The sequence below is a fragment of the Hyla sarda genome, chromosome 3, assembly GCF_029499605.1.
Source record: "Hyla sarda isolate aHylSar1 chromosome 3, aHylSar1.hap1, whole genome shotgun sequence".
Lineage (NCBI taxonomy): Eukaryota > Metazoa > Chordata > Amphibia > Anura > Hylidae > Hyla > Hyla sarda.
The window spans coordinates 245,756,355-245,764,381 of record NC_079191.1 but is presented as its reverse complement, the minus strand read 5'-3'; the positions used below and the strand labels follow the sequence as shown (position 1 = coordinate 245,764,381).

The window sequence follows — 8,027 nt, the reverse complement described above, 5'->3', positions numbered from 1 at the left end:
TCAGCACGATAATTTCAATTACATTTGAAGCCTTATACTACCTTGGGCAGTCCATCCAGATGTATAAATTACCAGGAGCAAACAAAGTCATCCGCCATAGTAGATGCACCTGCTGTGGCCTGACTTTTGTCTGCACAATTTTCTATTTTGGATATGAAACATTAAAGAAATTATTCTATAATGATGAAGACTGGGACGAGATCCGTGAAATCCCCATCATAATCATTGAGTGGGTGATGCTTCTACTGATCCTGATAAACATCGTGACCTATTATTCCACCATGCAGAGGTTATTGTTGACTGTCTCCAGAAACAGCTGCACACTCTCTCTTAGAGTGAAAATTGATGACTTCGGGGTGTAGACCACCATGTGGGCCATCAAGTGGACTTCTGGGAGAAATACTGCACAATATATGGAAAAATCATCTAAAGAAGAATAACTGGGGGACTACATATGGTGCCAGTAATCATGGCACAATAATATGAGCTGGTGATATTACCTATACAAAAAAATAAAATAAAAATATTGGTGTGTGAAGTGTAATACCTAGTTAGAAAAACATAATCAAATTAATCATTATAAACACCCTCTGCATTACCCTGTTTATTATTTTTCAAGCAAGCACTTTGTTCTAATTCATCCACTCTCTGGCGTGCTCCTTGTTTAAGGGGTTTGGGATACCCTTTTTGTTTAAAACGATCCTCCAGGTTATCTAGTTGTTGCTGGCATTTTTGTGTGGAAGAACAATTCCTTCGGATTCTTTTCATTTAACCGAATAGAATGTTCTTCTTCTATTATTTAAGATGGCAACGGTTAAAGTCGAGGTATCTGTTTGCATCCACCTCCTTAAAATAGGTGGCAGTATGCAAACAGCCATCCTGAATATAGATATTTAAATCCAGGAACTCAAATTTTTGGGGGGACTGATGCAGCGCTACCTTTGGCAATCTCTGGCTCTGCCATAGCGCTTTTTCTGAGGGGGCGTGTCGGCTGCCCCTTCGTCTGGTGGTCAACACGCGCTATCTGGCCAGCGAGCCAGGGCCCCGTACAGGAGATCACGGGGCCCCCCAGCGGTCGGACCCCCCCGCGATCTGAAACTTATCCCCTATCCTTGGAATAGGGGATGTTTTTCAACACTGGACTACTCCTTTAATGGCCTCCAAAATGAAGTTCCTCTGATTTATGGGCATCAAGGGATCTTCCCCTAAAAAAGATCACACAGCTTCCACTCCTCTGTCATGTGGTATGTTACTATATAATGAAGCAACATCTAGTGTTGCCCAGATATAGTCCTCTTCCCGTATGATATCTTTCAATAGGGTTAATAAATGCCCTTTATCTCTGAGGTATGCTGGTAAAGACACCACACATTTCTGTAACTGATGGTCTATATATTTAGATAAACATCTGGCAACTATCGGACGACTAGGTGTTTTTTTTTTTCAGTTTTTATGTACCTTAGGTAGAAAATAAAAATAAAGTACATTTGGGTTGGGGTTAAATATATATCATGTTTTTCCCTCTTAAAGGGGTACTCCGCACCTAGACATCTTATCCCCTCTCCAAAGGACCCCCGTGATCTCGGTTGCCGCACCCTGCTGTCATCACTGCACAGAGCAAACATGCTCTGTGCGTAATGACTGATGATACAGGGGCCAGAGCATCGGCATAGCCATTGACTGTCCTGGCATGCTGGGAGTATTGCTACAGCTGGAGACACCTTATTTGGGAAGCACTGCCGTAGGGTAATTTGGTGGTGGATGCAAATCCCTAATTTAGGCCTCAAATGCACATGATGCTCTTTCACTTTGGAGCCCTCTCATATTTCAAGGCAACAGTTTTGGGTTACAATTTTTTTTTCTCTTCTTTTACCCCTTAAGAAAAGATACATTTGGGGTCTACACCAGCATGTTAGTGTAAACAGAGTGTACCATATACATTTGAGGCTTATATTGGTGATTTGCACAGGGGTAGCTGGTAGTTATAGCAGTTCTGACATAAACATAAAAAACACCCATATGTGACCCCCATTTTGAAAACTACACCCCTCACGTAAAGTAACAAGGGGTAAAGTGAGCCTTAACATCCCACAGGTGTTTGACAAATTTTTGTTAAAGTTGGAGGTGAAAATAAAAAAATGTATATATTTTTTCCCTAAAACGCTGTTGTTACCCCAATTTTATCATTTTCACAAGGGGTAATAGGAGAAAAAGCCCCACAAAATTTGTAACCCCATCTCTTCTGAGTCAGAAAATACCCCACATGTGGATGTAAAGTGCTCTGCGGGTGAACTACAGAAGAGAAGGAGCACCATTGGGCTTTTGGAGAGAGAATCTGACTGAAATTGAAGGCCAATAGGCCTCCATGGTGCCAGAGCAGTGAAACCCCCCCACATGTGACCCCATTTTGGAAACTACACCCCTAATAAGAGGTGCAGTGAGCATTTACATCTCACAGGTGTCTGGTAGATTTTTTTGAGCAGTGGTCTGTCAAAATTAAAAATTAAAATTTTTCATTTGCACAGCCCACTGTTCTAAAGATCTGTCAACTGCCAGTGGGGTTTAACCCCTTAAGGAACCAGCCCATTTTCACCTTAAGGACCCGGCCATTTTCTGCACATTTAACCACTGTCACTTTAAGCATTATTAACTCTGGGATGCTTTTATTTTTCATTCTGATTCTGAGAATGTTTTTTCGTGACATATTCTACTTCATGTTAGTGGTAAATTTTTGTTGAGGCTTGCATCATTTCTTGGTGAAAAATTCAAAAATGTTATGAAAAAATTTAAAATTTAGCATTTTTCTAACTTTGAAGCTCTCTGCTTGTAACAAAAACAGACATTCCAAATAAATTATATATTGATTCACAGATACAATATGTCTACTTTATATTTTCATCATAAAGTTGACAGGTTTTTACTAAAGATGAGCGAACTTATAGTAAATTCGATTCGACACGAACTTCTCGGCTCGGCAGTTGATGACTTTTCCTGCGTAAATTAGTTAAGCCTTCAGGTGCTCCAGTGGGCTGGAAAAGGTGGATACAGTTCTAGGAAAGAGTCTCCTAGGACTGTATCCACCTTTTCCAGCCCACCGGAGCACCGGAAAGCTGAACTAATTTATGCAGGAAAGGTCATCAACTGCCGAGCGGAGAAGTTCGTGATGAATTGAATTTACTGTAAGTTCGCTCATCTCTAGTTTTTACTTTTGGAAGACATCAGAGGGCTTCAAAGTTCAGCAGCAATTTTACAATTTTTCACAAAATTTTCTAAATTGGAATTTTTCAGGGACCAGTTCAGTTTTGAAGTGGATCTAAAGGGCCTTCGTATTAGAAATACCCCATAAATGACCCCATTATAAAAACTGCATCCCTCAAAGTATCCAAAATGACATTTGGGTAAGTGTGTTAACCCTTTAGGTGTTTCACAGGAATAGCAGCAAAGTGAAGGAGGAAATTCGAAATCTCAATTTTTTACACTTGCATGCTCTTGTAGACCCAGTTTTTGAATTTTTATAAGGGGTAATAGGAGAAAAAGCCCCCAAAATTTGTATCCCAATTTCTCTAGAGTAAGGAAATACCTCATATGTGTATGTCAAGTGTTCAGCGGGCGCAGTAGAGGGCTCAGAAGGGAAGGAGCAACAATGGGATTTTGGAGAGTGAATTTTGATGAAATGGTTATTGGGGGGCATGTCGCATTTAGGAAGTCCCTATGGTGCCAGAACAGCAGAAAACCCCCACATGGTATACCATTTTGGAAACTACACCCCTCAAGGCACGTACCAAGGGGTCCAGTGAGCCTCAACACCCCACAGGTCTTTGACGACTTTTCGTTAAATTCGGATGTGTAAATGGAAAAAAAAAAGTTTCACTAAAGTGAATTCACTTCCAGGCAGTGGAAGAGAGGTGGTTGTGGTTGTGATAGATATAAAGCAAGTACACTATGTTGAGCTAGCGATTGTTTGTCTGTATACAAGAGTGTGAAGCATACAGGTGAGTGAGTATAAAAGTGAGGGGACTTAAAATTAAGAGACTTTAAATTCAGGAAGTTTAAATTGAAATATTTGTTTTTTTTTTCTTTTCTGTTAATTTTAGCTATCCCCAAATCTAGTATGACCTCCATGTTGGAAAAGGCAGTCCAGTGTGCATCTTGCACAATGTATGCAATGCTTGAACAACAGTTTGAGGGTGCATATTGTTGTGCTAGATGTGTGCGAGTTGCTCATTTGGAAGCCCAGATCCTGGATCTAGAATAGCAACTGGCAACACTGAGATGCATTGACAACCCGGAGAGGAGTCTCCTGCTTATTGAGCAGGTACTCTTTGGGGTAGAGGTGGGGGAGGATAGTGGGACGGAGGTGCAGGACAGTCAGGCAGTTAGCTGGGTTACAGTTAGAAAACGGGGTAGAGGGAAAAGTGTCAGGGAGGCTTGTCCTGAACTGGCACACCCCAATAAGTTTGTCCAGTTGGCAGATGAGGGGGATGCCATTTCAGAGCTAGCGGTACTGCAGCAGGACTCTGCCTCTGACCGCCAGGTGGGTGTCTGCTCCAGTAAGGAGGGAGGGAGGAGAGCAGGGCAGGCATGACCGGTACTGGTAGTGGGGGACTCAATTATTAGGGGGACAGACAGGGCGATCTGTCACAAAGACCGGGATCGACGAACATTGTGTTGTCTTCCTGGCGCTCGAGTTTCGCACATCGCGGATCGGGTTGACAGGTTGCTGGGTGGGGCTGGAGAAGACCCAGCAGTCATGGTACATATTGGCACCAATGACAAAGTAAGAGGTAGGTGGAGTGTCCTTAAAAATGATTTTAGGGACTTAGGCTGCAAGCTTAAGGCAAGGACCTCCAAGGTAGTATTTTCTGAAATATTACCTGTACCACGAGCCACACCAGAGAGGCAGCGGGAGATTAGGGAGGTAAACAAGTGGCTCAGAAGCTGGTGCAGGAAGGAGGGGTTTGGGTTCATGGAGAACTGGGCCGACTTCAACTTTAAAGGAAACAGGTTTCTGACTATAGCTAAAGACAATTATCTGTCCCAAATGGTGCAGGGCCCGACCAGAGGGGGCGCCCTACTAGACTTAATATTTACCAATGTACCTGACAGAGTAATTAATGTGCAAGTAGATGGACACCTAGGAAATAGTGATCATAATTTAATACATTATAACTTGTTCTTCAATAAGGGAATCTCTCGAGGGGCCACAAAAACAATGAACTTTCGGAAGGCAAAGTTCGATCAACTCAGAGAAGCCCATAACAATATAAAATGGGATAATGTCCTCAAAAAGAACAATACTGACACTAAATGGGAGACTTTTAAAAATATCTTAAATTTTCACTGTAAGATGTATATACTTTGTGGGAATAAAAGGGTAAGAAATAAAAGAAAACCAATATGGATGAATAAAAATATTAAAGGGGTACTCCGCCCCTGGCATTTTATCCCCTATCCAAAGGATAGGGGATAAGATGTTAGATCGCTGCGGTCCCGCTGCTGGGGACCCCGGGGATCGCCGCTGCGGCACCCCGCCATCATTACTGCACAGAGCGAGTTCGCTCTGTGCGTAATGACGGGCGATACAGGGGCCGGAGCAGCGCGACATCATGGCTCCGCCCCTCATGACATCACGGCCCGTCCCCTTAATGCAAGTCTATGGCAGGGGGCGTGACGACCGCCACGCTCTCTCCCATAGACTTGTATTGAAGGTGTGGGCCGTGACGTCACGAGGGGCGGAGTCGTGACATAACGATGCTCCGGCCCCTGTATTGCCCGTCATTACGTGCAGAACGATCTTGCTCTGCGCAGTAATGATAGCGGGGTGCTGCAGCAGCGATCCCTGGGGTCCCCAGCAGCGGGACCGCAGCGATCTAACATCTTATCCCCTATCCTTTGGATAGGGGATAAGATGTCTAGGGGCAGAGTACCCCTTTAAGGGGGCAATAAATGACAAAAATAAAGCATTTCAATTACTAAAACAGGACAGCAGTGAAGAAGCATTAAAAAGCTATAGAGAAAAATGTGAAATATGTGAAAAACAGATAAAAGCCGCAAAAATAGAGACAGAAAGACTCATTGCCAAAGAGAGTATAACTAACATCAAAATGTTCTTTAATTATATAAATAGCAAAAAGGTCAAAAATGAAAGTGTTGGCCCTTTAAAAAACTGATGAGAAAGAAATTATAAACAGGGATCAGGAAAAAGAAAATATACTAAACAAATTCTTCTCCACTGTATTCACCGAGGAAAATGAAATGAAATACAGTGTGATAAGGTAAACTCCCCAGTACAGGTCACCTGTCTAACCCAGGAAGAAGTACAGTGCCACCTACAAAAAAATCAAAATAGACAAATCACCAGGTCCAGATGGCATTCATCCCCATGTTCTAAAGGAATTAAGTAATGTAATAAACAGACCCCTATTTTTAATATTCAGGGACTCTATAGTGACAGGAACTGTTCCCCAGGACTGGCGCATGGCAAATGTGGTGCCAATATTTAAGAAGGGGTCAAAAGGTGACCCCGAGAATTATAGACCTATTAGTTTAACCTCGGTTGTATGTAAATTGTTTGAGGGTTTCCTAAGAGATGCTATTTTGGAATATCTTGATAAAAATAAATGTATGACCCATATCAGCATGGATTTATGAGGGATTGATCCTGTCAAACTAACCTGATCAGCTTTTATGAGGAGGTGAGCACCAGACTGGACCAGGGGCAATCGCTGGATGTCGTATATATCTGGATTTTTCCAAAGCATTTGATACGGTTCCACATAAAAGGTTGGTGCATAAAATGAGAAGGTTTGGCCTGGGGGAGAATGTGTGCAAGTGGGTAAGTAACTGGCTCAATGATAGGAAACTGAAGGTGGTTATTAATGGTACTTATTCTGATTGGGTGACTGTTACTAGTGGGGTACCACAGGGGTCCGTCTTGGGTCCTGTTCTATTTAATATATTCATTAATAACCTTGCAGAGGGGTTGAATAGTAAAGTAGCAATCTTTGCAGATGACACTAAACTCTGTAAAGCGGTAAACACTATAGAGGACAGTGCACTGTTACAAATGGATCTGGAAAGGTTGGAGGTTTGGGCTGGGATGTGGCAGATGAGGTTAAACACTGATAAATGTAAGGTAATGCACATGGGGAAGAAAAATCCGAGCTGGGATTATGTATTAAATGGGAGAACACTTGGGACGACTGACATGGAAAAGGACTTAGGAGTCTTAGTTAACAGTAAATTTAGCTGTAGTGACCAGTGTCGGGCAGCTGCTGCCAAGGCTAACAAAATCATGGGGTGCATCAATAGGGGCATAGATGCCGACAACAAGGAAATAATTTTACCGCTGTACAAATCACTAGTCAGACCTCACATAGAATACTGTGTACAGTACTGGGCACCAGTGTACAAGAAAGATATAGTGGAGCTGGAGAGGGTTCAAATCCCACTAAGGACAACAATAAATAAAGACTTATTATTATTATTATAATAACGTCAGCAGAGAGCACTGTGCTCGTGATGTCATCAGAGAGCATTCCAAAAAGAAAAGAACATCCTCTGTAGTATTCCGCAGCTGATAAGTACAGGAAGGATTAAGATTTTTTAATAGAAGTAATTTACAAATCTGTTTAAGTTTCTGGAGCCAGTTGATTTAAAAGAAAAAAGGTTTTCACCGGAGTACCCCTTTAATGGTATAGAGAACTGTGACTAGTGCATTAACTCTGATTTTTTGCTCATTGACACCAGTAGGCCCATTGTGGTCTATGGGGAAAAGCTGCTGAGTTGCTCATAGCAACCAATCAGATCGCTTCTTTCATTTTTGAAAAAGCCTCTGAAAAATGAAGGAAGTAATCTGATTGGTTGCTATGGGCAACTCAGAAACCTTTCCTCTGGACAGGTTTTGATAGATCTCCCTCTATGGGGGAGATTCATCAAAACCAGTGTAAAGGAAGAGTTGTGCAGTTGCCCATAGCAACCAATCAGATCGCTTCTTTCATTTTGCAGAGGCATGGCTCATAGGAAGG

General features: G+C 42.3%; 1 long non-coding RNA gene across 2 annotated transcripts in view; it reads left to right on the top strand.

The window, feature by feature from the left end:
* The first annotated feature begins 7,949 nt into the window (after positions 1–7,949).
* The window catches only part of LOC130362234 (uncharacterized), a 37,056-nt gene continuing 36,978 nt past the window's right edge, over positions 7,950–8,027 (top strand). For both annotated transcript variants that reach the window (XR_008891328.1, XR_008891327.1), the window contains exon 1: positions 7,950–8,026. This is a non-coding gene — a long non-coding RNA (uncharacterized LOC130362234). The remainder of the gene's footprint in view (position 8,027) is intronic.